This window comes from Miscanthus floridulus, chromosome 8 (genome assembly GCF_019320115.1).
Source record: "Miscanthus floridulus cultivar M001 chromosome 8, ASM1932011v1, whole genome shotgun sequence".
In the NCBI taxonomy this organism is placed as follows: Eukaryota; Viridiplantae; Streptophyta; class Magnoliopsida; order Poales; family Poaceae; genus Miscanthus; species Miscanthus floridulus.
Genome location: NC_089587.1, coordinates 166,760,424 through 166,775,542, shown reverse-complemented (window position 1 = coordinate 166,775,542; position 15,119 = coordinate 166,760,424).

The following is a 15,119-nucleotide window of genomic DNA, read 5'->3' as shown; positions in this document are numbered from 1 at the left end:
ATGTAATAAGTACTTTACTTTGATGCTATTAGAATTTGTGATATATGTGTGTGTTTGGACATCTTGGGCGCACATATATGAGTACTTGGTTTTGCTATGCAAAATTGGGTGCGACATACCATCAAATCATGATGAAAGAGTCCGACTAGCTCACGATATCTTTCATCACCCCATTCGGATCGTTCTGCTATGTCACAATGTCGTTTGGTCTGAAGAACGCTAGGGATACATACCATCGTTGTATGCTCAAGTGTTTCGGGGACCTCATCGGGCGGACCATTGAGGCCTATGTGGACGACATCTTGGTCAAGTCGAAATGGGCTGACCAGGTGATAGCCGACCTTGAGCAGACCTTCACAAAACTCCAAACAAATGGCATTAAGCTCAAGCCCGAGAAGTGCATTTTTGGGGTCCTAAGGGATATGCTGCTTGGTTTCATCATCTCCGAGCGTGGCATTGATGCCAACTCAGAGAAGATCTTGGCCATCACAAGGATGGGCCTGATTCAGAACATAAAGGGGGTACAACGAGTTATAGGGTGCCTCGCCGCGCTCAGCCGCTTCATCTTGTGCCTCAATGAATGAGGTCTCCTCCTTTATCGACTTCTGAAGAAGGTCGACCACTTTGAATGGACGTCTGAGGCCCAAGAGGCACTTGACATGGTCAAGTAGCTTCTGACGAAGGCCCCGATCCTAATTCCTCCAATTGACGGAGAACCGCTTCTGCTCTACATTGCGGCCACCACGCAAGTGATCAGTGCCGCCCTAGTAGTGGAGTAAGAAGAAGAGGGGCACACCCTCAAAGTACAACGCTCCATGTACTTCATTAGCGAGGTCCTATCCAATTCTAAGACCTGCTACCCCCAAATCTAGAAGCTCCTGTACGCCATCCTCATCACCAAAAGGAAGTGGGCACTCAAGCTAATGGGTCAGGGCATTGCGTATGCCTCCTAAACGGCCATCAAGTCCCAAGTGTTGGCTGATTTAGTTGTGGAGTGGACCGAGGTCCAAATGCCACCAGCGATCGTCGACCAAGAGTACTAGATGATGTACTTTGATAGATCGCTGAGGAAGAAAGGCGCTGGTGCGGGGCTGGTCTTCATTTCACCCCTCGAGGTACGCATGACGTACATGGTCCGCATCCATTTCACCTCCTTCAACAATGTGGCTGAATATGAGGCGCTCATCAATGGCCTGCGCATCGCCATCGAATTGGGCATCTGACGCCTTGATGTCCGGAGTGACTCTCAGCTGGTCATCAACCAAGTCATGAAGGATTCGAGCTGCCACAATGCCAAGATGGTTGCATATTGCTGAGAAGTTCGCTAGCTAGAGGACAAGTTCGATGGCCTCGAGCTCAACCACATTCCGAGGCATCTCAACGAGGCGGCCGACGCGCTGGCAAAAGCAGCATCCGATCCAGAGCCGGTGCCAATGGGCGTCTTCGCCAGTGATCAGTACAAACCCTTAGTTCACTACAAGGGGTCAAAATAAGCTAGTGACAGGCCACCTGCCCTAGGCTCGAGGGCTGACCAACCGTCAGCTCCATCCGACCCTGAAGTCATAGAGCTCAAAGAGGATCCAGCGATAGAGCCCGACCCTCTGGTCGACTAGAGGATGCTCTACCTCGACTACCTCCTCCGTGAGGCACTATCGACGGACAAGATGGAGTCTCGATGGCTTGTCCATCATGCCAAGTCCTTTGTCCTTGTTGAGGGTGAACTCTACAAGTGAAGCCACATCAGGATCCTGCAGCTCTGCATCCCCTTAGAATAGGGAAAGCGTTTGCTGAGCGATATCCATGGTGGGGTCTACGGTCACCATGCCGCACCTAGAACCCTGGTCGGAAACATGTTCCAACAAGGCTTCTACTGGCCGACCACAGTAGCCGACGCTGAGCAGATTATGCGCACCTACAAAGGGTGTCAGTACTACGCTCGACAGACTCACCTACTGGCCCAAGCGCTCCAGATGATCCACATCACATGGCCATTCATGGTCTGGGGGCTCGATCTAGTTGGACCTCTCAAAAGGGCGCCTAGGGGCTACACCCACTTACTTGTCACCTGTGGCAGAACCTCCTAAGTTATAGGGCCCACATGCACCTGTCACTGTTCGGCGACCTCTGACATCTATGCATATGTTTCCATGAACTTAAAAAGACTGTCGGGTGTCCTCGGGGAACCCCGAATCATCCATGATTTCCGAGCAGGATCACGTTACAGAGTCATTGTAGTATTACAACATTTATTCAAATATCAAAACCAGAGTAAAAACAGCGGAAGTCTTACGATAACATAGTTTACAAACCAGTTATTTCAAACCTTACAAACTAAGTTCTTTAATTATTACAAACCATAGTAGTAGTGGAGTGGCATAATTAATATATACATAACACACAAAATAAACATCCTGCCCAAGGATCACACATTTACATCTTATCGTCAGAACGAACGATAGTCATGCAGCACGATCCAAAACAGATCTGCTCATGAGGCTCACCTGCAACAAGGGGTCAACAAACCCTGAGTATGAAAGTACTCAACAAGACTTATCTGAAATATTAACTGATAAACTCAGTAATGCAGGCTCAGGGATTCAAGGTATAGCTTTAACAATGATCAAAGTTCTTTTGCGTAAAAGCTCTTTTAACAACATTCTTTATATAGAAAACTTCTCAAGAATTATATACAAAGCTAACACGATCCGCACAGAGATCATGAAACTTCATATTCAGCACCTTCACAAGCCTTATTCAAGTTCCGGTTATTAATTCTACGATGATGAACAGTGAGTTGAGTCTCCTTAACCGAGGAGCAACGACGATTCGAACCGATTATAAACCCAGCTGGGAATTCCAGACCACACGACATATGCAGGTCCCTGACCTCCATATACCAACCTACCCTCGGATCCTCTAAAACAAGAATGGGTCCGCGCCACCCGAGAACACAGTACTCCACCATTCCAGCCCATGGCCACGTGGGTACACGCTATTCCCGCCATCTCTCCACTCCCAGTGCGCGAGTAGCCATTCTCGTAATAGAATTGCCAAGTTCAGGCTTACCAGAGTATGTGGTTAGTACTACAAATTCTCACCTCATACAATTCAACAACGGACGTGCCTTAATCGACACAGGCAGAAAGAACCCGCTCACAAGACCTCCATGTCTGGTGGCTCACACACACCGAGTCCGCCCGGTCTAGATTTATTACTCCACATTCCCATATCACATGCTAACATAATTAACCAATGTTCCATTTAAAACTTGCAAGTGGCAGGTAGTCACCCGACTTTCATCATTCTACGCATAGCTAAGCAAAATTAGGCATATACGAGTTTAAAACTGATAAAATGGTAAATATGGAATAACAAGGGTGGTAATGCACCAATTAGGCTTTTACTTAACTCTTAATCACTTAATGTAGTAACGGAAAGCACAAGCGAAATTAATTTGTAAAACACAAGGTAGGGTTGTATGCATCCGGGGCTTGCCTTCGTTGATGGAAAAGCCCGATTCCTGCGACGTTTCACAAGGATTCGATCCGACCTCAACAGACGGATAAACTTCTTCCATGACTTGATTAACTACCATGTTTTCACCTTCATTTACTACATGTAATAACAATGCCATGTTTAACATGATGCGGAATACGAAATATGATGCTCGATGATGGATGCAAAGTTAATAATTTGAATACAACTTTCCTTCGTGGTACAGTTGCAAGTCAAACAAACTAAATCTTTTTCGTAACACATACATCAACTGCCAAGGATCATTAACAACAAATGACCCGAGGTCATCACTCAATCCAAAAGTCCAAACAAAAACCTAAATCATTAAAGGTTACTATTTGCTTTTATGAATTAATTATTTAATTCAAAATTATGAAATAAATCAACTTATTCTATTTGAGCTCAAAATTTTAGTACATGTCCATTACATGTTAACTAAGTGGCAAAACAAATTTCATAATTTTTTTGATAAATAAATAAGCCTAGAAAAATCATGGAAATCCATTTATGAATAAATTGAGTAATTTTTATCACATTTAAAAATTACTGAAAAACACTATTTCATATTTTCTTAAATACTATACCTCACAGAGAAGTCACTCAAAAATTTTCATAATTTTTGAAGCTCTAAATAAATCTACACAAAAATAACAAAAATAGACACTATTCATTCAAATCTGAAAATAGAAAAATTCATTTTGAAAGTTGAGTCACTGACATGGTGACCCCACCTGTCATCTTCTACCTCCCGCGTGTTGACTACGACGACGACGGTGCTGACCGGCGCAAACTCACCGACGGTGAGATCAACGGCGACGACCAACGTACCAAAATGACCACATTATCCCGGCGCATCGACTGAAGGCACTAGCTAGACGAATTACTACGAGTTACGAGCTTGGCGTCGGCCATGGCGGACGCGGTGGCTCGGCGACATTACGCCGGCGACAGGAGTACAGTAGCAGTTAATCAAAGGGCATAGGAAGCATTAGGAGCTCACCACGAACACTACAGAGCAGAAAGCAAGGCTGGAGAAGCAGCGTAGACGCGGGTCGACGTGAACAGCAACGGCGGCGGAGCAAGGATCGTCGGTGATGGTGTGCCGGCGACTGCAGTGGATAAAACGGCCAATCAACAGTGAAATGAGCACTATGGCATCGAGATGAAGCTAAAGGTACACCAATCAAGGGCAACGGCTCACCGACGGGCTCTGGCCACGGAGATGCGCATGCGACGATGAGATTACCGGCCACGAGGAAGAAGGCGATGAAACTCGAGTTTCCGGTGAAGACAAGCCAAATTGGTGGGTCGGATGGACGCGCAAGGTTTAGGCGGAGCTGGGACTAGCTTATCAGCGACGGTGGAGCACGACAACGACGGCACGGGCTCGCCGGAGATGGAGCAGCGGCGACGGGAAAAACAGAGAACGAAGAAAGAAGAACAGCGGCGGCTCTAGAGCTTTATAGGGCAGCCAAGGAAGCGCAAAGAAGCCACGACGAAGCCTTCAGCGCGCCAACGCGACGCCCAGACGGCCACGCGCGCGACTGGAAGCAAGCCAAAGCTCGCCGGCGGTGTAGCGCAAGCGGTGAACACTGTTCATCGAAATTACAAGTTTGCCATTCGCCAAAATTCACAAATTACTCCCAAATTTTCATAACAACTCAAAAATCTCCAAAAATAAAAGTTGTTCAAAATCAAAAGTTCTACAACTTTGCTTTTATAACCATCTCCTAATTCGGTCTAGATTTTGAAATGAACTTTTGAATTTGAATAGGGAAATTTACGGAATTACGCCTTTTTTATTTACTCAAAAATTTTCTAAACAACTTGAAAAACTCCAAAGATAAACTTTGTATAACTTATTAAGCTCTACACTTTTGCTTTTGGGCCCAACCCCAAAATATGCTTAGATTTTGAAATGGATTTTTCAGGGTAAGGTTTAAATGTTGAAAAGTGGAGTTTTCTCGAAAAATTCAAAATCCAAACAAACATTGAACTTGAGTCAAACAATACATTGCAACACATACCACATAAATATAAACTTGTATTAGTGTATGCATCTCAAAGTTTCACCAAATGCCAAATGCTTTGCAATGCATATGATGACATGCCAGATTTTAATATTTAAACACCCGAGGTGTTACAATCCTTCCCCCTAAAAGAAATCTCGCCTCGAGATTCAAAGCCATAGGATAAGTAATGGAAAAGGAAATGTGTCGCGAGAACACATACAAACTCTGTCCATAAAACAGTCGAGGTTACTTTACAAAACACAATTTGTAGCAACCGAGCTCAACTAACACTACTCTATTCTATATTGACACTAGAAACTCTGGAAACTTTTCTAACAAGTAATCTTCTGATTCCCAAGTAGCTTCCTCTTTTGAATGTTGATTCCATTGTATTTTATAGAACTTGATTGTTCGTCTTCGAGTAACACGATCTTTCTGATCTAACACTCGGATAGGATATTCGGAATAAGTTAAATCCGGTTCTAGTTCCACTCCTTCAACTTCAATATTCTGTTCAGGCACTCGGAGGCACTTCTTCAATTGAGAAACATGGAACACATTATGCACAGCTGCAAGATGTTCAGGTAATTGCAAGTGATATGCCACTTTTCCATACCTTTCCAAAATTTGATATGGTCTAATGTATCGGGGTGCCAACTTTCCTTTAACACCAAAACGGTTAACTCCCTTCATTGGTGATACTTTCAGATATACAAAATCTCCTTTGTTGAATACCAATGGTCTCCGTCGTCTATCCGCATAACTCTTTTGGCGGGACTGAGCTATCTTTAAATTACTCCGTATTTGTCTAACCTTGTCTTCTGTTTCTTTCACAAGGTCAACTCCAAAGAATCTTCTTTCTCCAGGCTCAAACCAACTCAATGATGTCCTACATCTATGACCATAGAGTGTTTCAAATGGAGCCATTCTAATACTTTCCTGATAACTATTGTTGTATGAGAACTCAGCCAAAGGTAAGCATTCGTCCCACTTATTGGAATAGTTAAGGACACAACACCTTAACATATCTTCAAGTACTTGATTAACCCTTTCAGTCTGTCCATCAGTCTGCAGATGATAAGCTATACTATACAGAAGTTTGGTACCCAATGAAGAATGCAATTGTTTCCAAAAGTTGGAGACAAACTGTGTACCCCTGTCTGACACAATAGTCTTGGGTATTCCATGGAGACTCATGATTCTTGCTAAATACATTTTGGCATATTGGATCGTGGGATATATTGTCTTAACTAGAAGAAAATGTGCTGACTTAGTGAGTCGATCTACAATAACCCATACTGAGTCAAATCCTTTTGATGTCTTGGGTAGACCAACAATAAAATCCATACTTATGTCCTCCCACTTCCAAGATGGAATAGGCAATGGTTGTAATTCACCAGCAGACCTCAAATGTATAGCTTTCACCTTTTGACAAGTATCACACTTTGCTATATATCTAGCAATTTCTATTTTCATTTTAGTCCACCAGAATCTTTGCTTCAAATCATGGTACATCTTGTTGCTTCCTGGATGGATAGATAACCTAGTAGCATGTGCCTCATCTAGAATTGACTGCCACAACTCAGGAACTTTTGGTACCACTAGGCGATCCTTGAACCATAACACATCTTCATTGTCAATACTAAAGCATTCCGCTTTTCCATTCTTGACTCTTTCCATAATATGGGCTATACCCTTGTTTTCCTTCTGAGCAGCAATAACTTGATCTCAAATAGTGGCTTCAATAATTATGTTGGTCAAACTTCCTTGTTGAATTACTTCTATATTCAACTTTTCCATTTCTTGACATAAATTCAAATCCATTGTCCTCACTGTCAGACAATTGCAATAACCTTTGTGACTGAGGGCATCTGCAACTACATTTGCTTTACCGGGGTGATAATGTACTTCCAAGTCATAATCCTTAATCAGTTCTAACCATCTTCTCTATCGCATGTTCAACTCTGATTGAGTAAAGATGTACTTTAAGCTTTTGTGGTCTGTATACATATGACACGTATTACCAAGCAGGTAATGCCGCCAAATCTTCAGAGCATGAACCACAGCTGCTAACTCCAAGTCATGGGTCGAATAGTGTTCTTCATGTTGCTTAAGTTGCCGGGATGCATAAGTAATGACTCGACCTTCTTGCATCAATACACACCCAATACCAATACCTGAAGCATCACAATAAACATCAAACGGCTTCTCGATGTTAGGTTGGGCTAATACTGGTGCAGTGGTTAACAGTCTTTTCAAAGTCTGGAAAGCCTCCTCACAATCTGATGACCAGACAAACTTAACTTGGTTCTTCAACAATTCAGTTATGGACTTTGATATTTTTGAGAAATATGGAATAAACCGGCGGTAATATCCCGCCAAACCCAGAAAACTCCGAACTTGATGAACTGTGGTTGGCAGTTTCCAATCAAGCACATCCTTCACTTTGCTTAGATCAACTGCAACTCCTTCGGCTGACAAGACATGTCCAAGAAATTGCACTTCTTTAAGCCAAAAATCACACTTGCTAAACTTGGCATATAGTTGATGTTCTCTCAAACGGGTCAGAACAATTCTGAGATGTTCCGCATGTTCTTTCTTATTCTTGGAATATACTAAAATGTCATCAATAAACACCACTACAAACTTGTCTAGCTCAGGCATGAATACTGAGTTCATTAGATACATGAAATGAGCTGGAGCATTTGTCAAACCAAAAGACATTACCAAGTATTATATAATCCATATCTTGTGGTAAACGCCGTTTTGGGAATATCCTCAGGCTTTATCTTGATTTGGTGATATCCTGATCTCAAATCTATCTTGGAGAAAACTTTGGCTCCGGCCAATTGATCAAAAAGCAGATCTATCCGAGGTAATGGATATTTATTCTTGATGGTCACTTCATTCAATGGACGATAGTCGACACATAACCTCAAAGTCTCATCTTTCTTTTTCACAAAAATTGCCGGACATCCCCAAGGTGAAGAACTAGGTTGGATAAACCCTTTCTCAATCAATTCTTGTAACTGAGTTTTCAACTCGGCCAATTCCTTAGGTGGCATCCTATAAGCTCTCTGAGAAATCGGAGCTGTTCTAGGTTGTAACTCTATATTGAACTGTACATCCCTATCAGGTGGTAGACTGGGTAAATCTTCAGGAAACACATCCGGAAATTGACACACTACCGGAATATCTCTAATCTCTTTGACAGTAGTTGCACAAATCTTGCCCACTGATCTTCTTAGGGTTGGAAGTTGGATAAGAAGTTGAGAATTACTATCAGGCAAACTTACTCTTAAGGTTCTATTCAAAGCATCTATAACAGCCTTATGCTGATACATCCAATTCATTCCCAAAATTATACCTATATCCTGATCCTTAAGGATAATCATGATAGTGGGAAAAATATGCCCACCCAGGTTTACGGGTACCTGGTATGCCATTTCCTTAGTACACAGACGTCCCCCGGGCGACTGTATAAAGAAACTTTCTGTTGTTGCCCCAATTGAAATTTCATGCCTCATGACAAATGTTCTATTGATGAATGAATGCGATGCGCCAAAATCAAAAAGTATAACTGTAGGGTGATTGGCAACAGGAAACATACCCATCATCACTGGCTCCCCTTCTAGAATTTCTCCAGCTTGAATATAGAACACCCGTCCTGTCTTCCTCTCGTCTTTGCCCTTTTGAGCATTCTGATTGGGGTTCTTGTTTGGTGCCTGACCCTGTTGTTGATTAGCAGGGGCCTTCTGATAATTTTGATTAGCCTGCCTAGGATATGGACATTCCCTAGAGAAATGACCAGTCCTTCCGCAATTGTAGCACGGATAGTTGTGACCCTGGGATGTTGGAGCATTGCCACCAGGAGCATTGGTTGACTGTGAACTCGGACAGGTTATAGCAGAATGGACATTTGACTGTTGCCTGGCTTGGAACTGCGGCGGATGATAAGGAGGACGATTATGATGTACTGGATGATAAATCACCCTCTGCCTCTTCTGATTTCCACCAAAAGATCCAGACGGCACACTCTTTTTCTTTTTGAGCTCCTTATGCTGCCGATACTTTGATTCTGAAGCAATTGCAATATTTACTGCCTCATGGTAAGTAACATTGGTGCAAGTGGTCATCATAGTCTGCAACTTGGTATTCAAGCCTCTCATAAACCACCTCTTCTTCTTGGCATCAGTATTGACATGTTCGGATGCATATTGGGACAGATGATTAAATCTTCCCACATACTGCATCACGGTTTGATCTCCTTGTTTCAAAGCAAGGAATTCATCTAGCTTCATAGCCATCACTCCTTCAGGGATATAATGGGCTCTGAAGGCAGTACGGAACTCAGCCCAAGTTATTGGAATACCAGCAGGTTGCATAGCCACTAAGTTTGCCCACCAAGCACTTGCTGCTCCTCTAAGTTGTTGGGCGGCAAACGTAGGTTTCTGATACTCCGTGCATGGGATAAGGTCAAATTTCTACTCCATGGTTCCAAGCCAGTCATCAGCCTCCAATGGTTCATCTGCCTTGGTGAACACTGGGGGTCTTGTGTCTGTGAAATCAACATATGTAGCCTCTTGTCGGTTATGGTGGCGTCCATGGTTTTCGTACATCTGATTCTGATTACTCTGGGCCATCTCATGAAGCAAACAAGAATTTTCAGCCGTCACATTGACAAGTGCGGTTATAGCATCAGCTAAATTGGTTGGAACTGGTGGCAGATCTGGAATACCATCCTCATCTTGTGAAGTTCTAGGAATATACGAACCCCGCGTACGACGCATCTGCTCATAACAAACCAAACTTTATTCACATGTCTTTATTGAATTGTACCAAAGCTTACTCTAGACACATTACAAAGAGTTTACTAATGTACAAACAAACCCACGAGTACGAGAACAAAACTACTTAACTTAACTAGAGCTACTATTATACAACTCTACTCTTTTCCTCAATTTCTTCAAACTTCAGGCTCGGTATCCATTTCGGAATTATTACCGCCTTCATCATCACTTTCATCAATCATTACTAATTCTTCAGGATCTTCTTCTTCTTCCTCTCCCGATTCATCATCATCGGCAAGGATGACACCGGGGTCCATTGCATCCGCTTGAGGCTCATGATTCGGATTTAGTAGATTGCTAAGCCTATGCACCTCCTCATGTAGATACGTATTATGTTCTTCTAAATCTTCTACATAGAATTCTAGCTCATGAGTTCTAGCTCTAGCTACATTTTCCCTGTGCCAAGCTTCATTTCTTCCTTCCACCGTACGAACTAACATACTTTCGCAGTTCCTATGCGCGGTGGTGAGCTGCCTCAATTGACCCTGTAATTCTCCTATTTGTATAACATCCAAAGCCCTATCTCTAGTAGATTGTGCTAACTCTGTGGAAATCCTCTGTATCTCTGCCTGGGGATCAGGCCTAGTACTGCTGCTGCTGCTGGCACCATCATTTCTAGGGGCAAGTTGGTGATGAGGAACTCCTTTAGGTCCGGTGGACTTACGGGGCGTCATCTTGGCACGAGCCATACTGTAGGTAGCCAATTTAATCCAAGTAAGATCATTTGATCAAAATCCAAAAAGTAGCTAAGATGGATTACATTCCTCAAACCAGACTCACTACTTAACTCCAGACTAAGAGGTGAAGGAAGTAACAAGTGAATTATTCCTGATGCATGAATCGTTCTTATGAACAAAAACATCAAAAATTTATAATGCACATAAACAACATTTATTTTTATATAGGGCATAGTATAATTACTACTCCACCACACAAAAACATTTTTAATCAAATAGGGAATGGTGAGAAAGAAATAAGATAAGTCAGAAGCAATTTGGACTAAATTACCAAGTTAAATTTAGTCATCCAAATCATTTTGAAGTTTTTGTAAAACAATACAACAAAACCTTGTAACGATCGCTCTGATACCATTCTGTGGCAGAACCTCCTAAGTTATAGGGCCCACATGCACCTGTCACTGTCCGACGACCTCTAACATCTATGCATATGTTTCCATGAACTTAAAAAGACTGTCGGGTGTCCTCGGGGAACCCCGAATCATCCACGATTTCCGAGCAGGATCACGTTACAGAGTCATTGTAGTATTACAACATTTATTCAAATATCAAAACCAGAGTAAAAACAGCGGAAGTCTTACGATAACATAGTTTACAAACCAGTTATTTCAAACCTTACAAACTAAGTTCTTTAATTATTACAAACCATAGTAGTAGTGGAGTGGCATAATTAATATATACATAACACACAAAATAAACATCCTGCCCAAGGATCACACATTTACATCTCATCGTCAGAATGAACAATAGTCATGCAGCACGATCCAAAATAGATCTGCTCATGAGGCTCACCTGCAACAAGGGGTCAACGAACCCTGAGTACGAAAGTACTCAACAAGACTTATCCGAAATATTAATTGATAAACTCAGTAATGCAGGCTCAGGGATTCAAGGTATAGCTTTAATAATGATCAAAGTTCTTTTGCGTAAAAGCTCTTTTAACAACATTCTTTATATAGAAAACTTCTCAAGAATTATATACAAAGCTGACACGATCCGCACAGAGATCATGAAACTTCATATTCAGCACCTTCACAAGCCTTATTCAAGTTCCGGTTATTAATTCTACGATGATGAACAGTGAGTTGAGTCTCCTTAACCGAGGAGCAACGACGATTCGAACCGATTATAAACCCAGCTGGGAATTCTAGACCACATGACATATGCAGGTCCCTGACCTCCATATACCAACCTACCCTCGGATCCTCTAAAACAAGAACGGGTCCGCGCCACCCGAGAACACAGTACTCCACCATTCCAGCCCATGGCCACGTGGGTACACGCTATTCCCGCCATCTCTCCACTCCCAGTGCGCGAGTAGCCATTCTCGTAATAGAATTGCCAAGTTCAGGCTTACCGGAGTATGTGGTTAGTACTACAAATTCTCACCTCATACAATTCAACAACGGATGTGCCTTAATCGACACAGGCGGAAAGAACCCGCTCACAAGACCTCCATGTTTGGTGGCTCACACACACCGAGTCTGCCCGGTCTAGATTTATTACTCCACATTCTCATATCACATGCTAACATAATTAACCAATGTTCCATTTAAAACTTGCAAGTGGCAGGTAGTCACCCGACTTTCATCGTTCTACGCATAGCTAAGCAAAATTAGGCATATACGAGTTTAAAACTGATAAAATGGTAAATATGGAATAACAAGGGTGGTAATGCACCAATTAGGCTTTTACTTAACTCTTAATCACTTAATGCAGTAACGGAAAGCAAAAGCGAAATTAATTTGTAAAACACAAGGTAGGGTTGTATGCATCCAGGGCTTGCCTTCGTTGACGGAAAAGCCCGATTCCTGCGACGTTTCACAAGGATTCGATCCGACCTCAACAGACGGATAAACTTCTTCCACGACTTGATTAACTACCACGTTTTCACCTTCGTTTACTACACGTAATAACAATGCCATGTTTAACATGATGCGGAATACGAAATATGATGCTCGATGATGGATGCAAAGTTAATAATTTGAATACAACTTTCCTTCGCGGTACAGTTGTAAGTCAAACAAACTAAATCTTTTTCGTAACACATACATCAACTACCAAGGATCATTAACAACAAATGACCCGAGGTCATCACTCAATCCAAAAGTCCAAACAAAAACCTAAATCATTAAAGGTTACTATTTGCTTTTATGAATTAATTATTTAATTCAAAATTATGAAATAAATCAACTTATTCTATTTGAGCTCAAAATTTTAGTACATGTTCATTACATGTTAACTAAGTGGCAAAACAAATTTTATAATTTTTTTGATAAATAAATAAGCCTAGAAAAATCATGGAAATCCATTTATGAATAAATTGAGCAATTTTTATCACATTTAAAAATTACTGAAAAACACTATTTCATATTTTTCTTAAATACTATACCTCACAGAGAAGTCACTCAAAAATTTTCATAATTTTTGGAGCTCTAAATAAATCTACACAAAAATAACAAAAACAGACACTATTCATTCAAATCTGAAAATAGAAAAATTCATTTTGAACGTTGAGTCACTGACATGGTGACCCCACCTGTCATCTTCTACCTCCCGCGTGTTGACTACGACGATGACGGCGCTGACCGGCGCAAACTCACCGACGGTGAGATCAACGGCGACGACCAACGTACCAAAATGACCACATCATCCCGGCGCATCGACTGAAGGCACTAGCTAGATGAATTACTACGAGTTACGAGCTTGGCGTCGGCCATGGCGGATGCGGTGGCTCGGCGATGTTACGCCAACGACAGGAGTACAGTAGCAGTTAATCAAAGGGCACAGGAAGCATTAGGAGCTCACCACGAACACTACAGAGCAGAAAGCAAGGCTGGAGAAGCAGTGTAGATGCGGGTCGACGTGAATAGCAACGGCGGCGGAGCAAGGATCGTCGGTGACGGTGTGCTGGCGACTACAGTGGATAAAACGGCCAATCAACAGTGAAATGAGCACTATGACATCGAGACGAAGCTAAAGGTACACCAATCAAGGGCAACGGCTCACCGATGGGCTCTGGCCACAGAGATGCGCATGCGACGGTGAGATTACCGGCCGTGAGGAAGAAGGCGATGAAACTCGAGTTCCCGGTGAAGACAAGCCAAATTGGTGGGTCGGATGGATGCGCAAGGTTCAGGAGGAGCTGGGACTAGCTTATCAGCGACAGTGGAGCACGACAATGACGGCACGGGCTCGCCGGAGATGGAGCAGCGGCGACGGGAAAAACAGAGAACGAAGAAAGAAGAACGGCGGCGGCTCTAGAGCTTTATAGGGCAGCCAAGGAAGCGCAAAGAAGCCACGACGAAGCCTTCAGCGCGCCAACGCGATGCCTAGACGGCCACGCGCGCGACTGGAAGCAAGCCGAAGCTCGCCGGCGGTGTAGCGCAAGCGGTGAACACTGTTCATCAAAATTACAAGTTTGCCATTCGCCAAAATTCACAAATTACTCCCAAATTTTCATAACAACTCAAAAATCTCCAAAAATAAAAGTTGTTCAAAATCAAAAGTTCTACAACTTTGCTTTTATAATCATCTCCTAATTCGGTCTAGATTTTGAAATGAACTTTTGAATTTGAATAGGGAAATTTACCAAATTACGCCTTTTTTATTTACTCAAAAATTTTCTAAACAACTTGAAAAACTCCAAAGATAAACTTTGTATAACTTATTAAGCTCTACACTTTTGCTTTTGGGCCCAACCCCAAAATATGCTTAGATTTTGAAATGGATTTTTCAGGGTAAGGTTTAAATGTTGAAAAGTGGGGTTTTCTCGAAAAATTCAAAATCCAAACAAACATTGAACTTGAGTCAAACAATACATTGCAACACATACCACATAAATATAAACTTGTATTAGTGTATGCATCTCAAAGTTTCACCAAATGCCAAATGCTTTGCAATGCATATGATGACATGCCAGATTTTAATATTTAAACATCCGAGGTGTTACATCACCGTAGACAAGTTTACAAAATGGATAGAGGCTCAGCTGATCTCCGCGA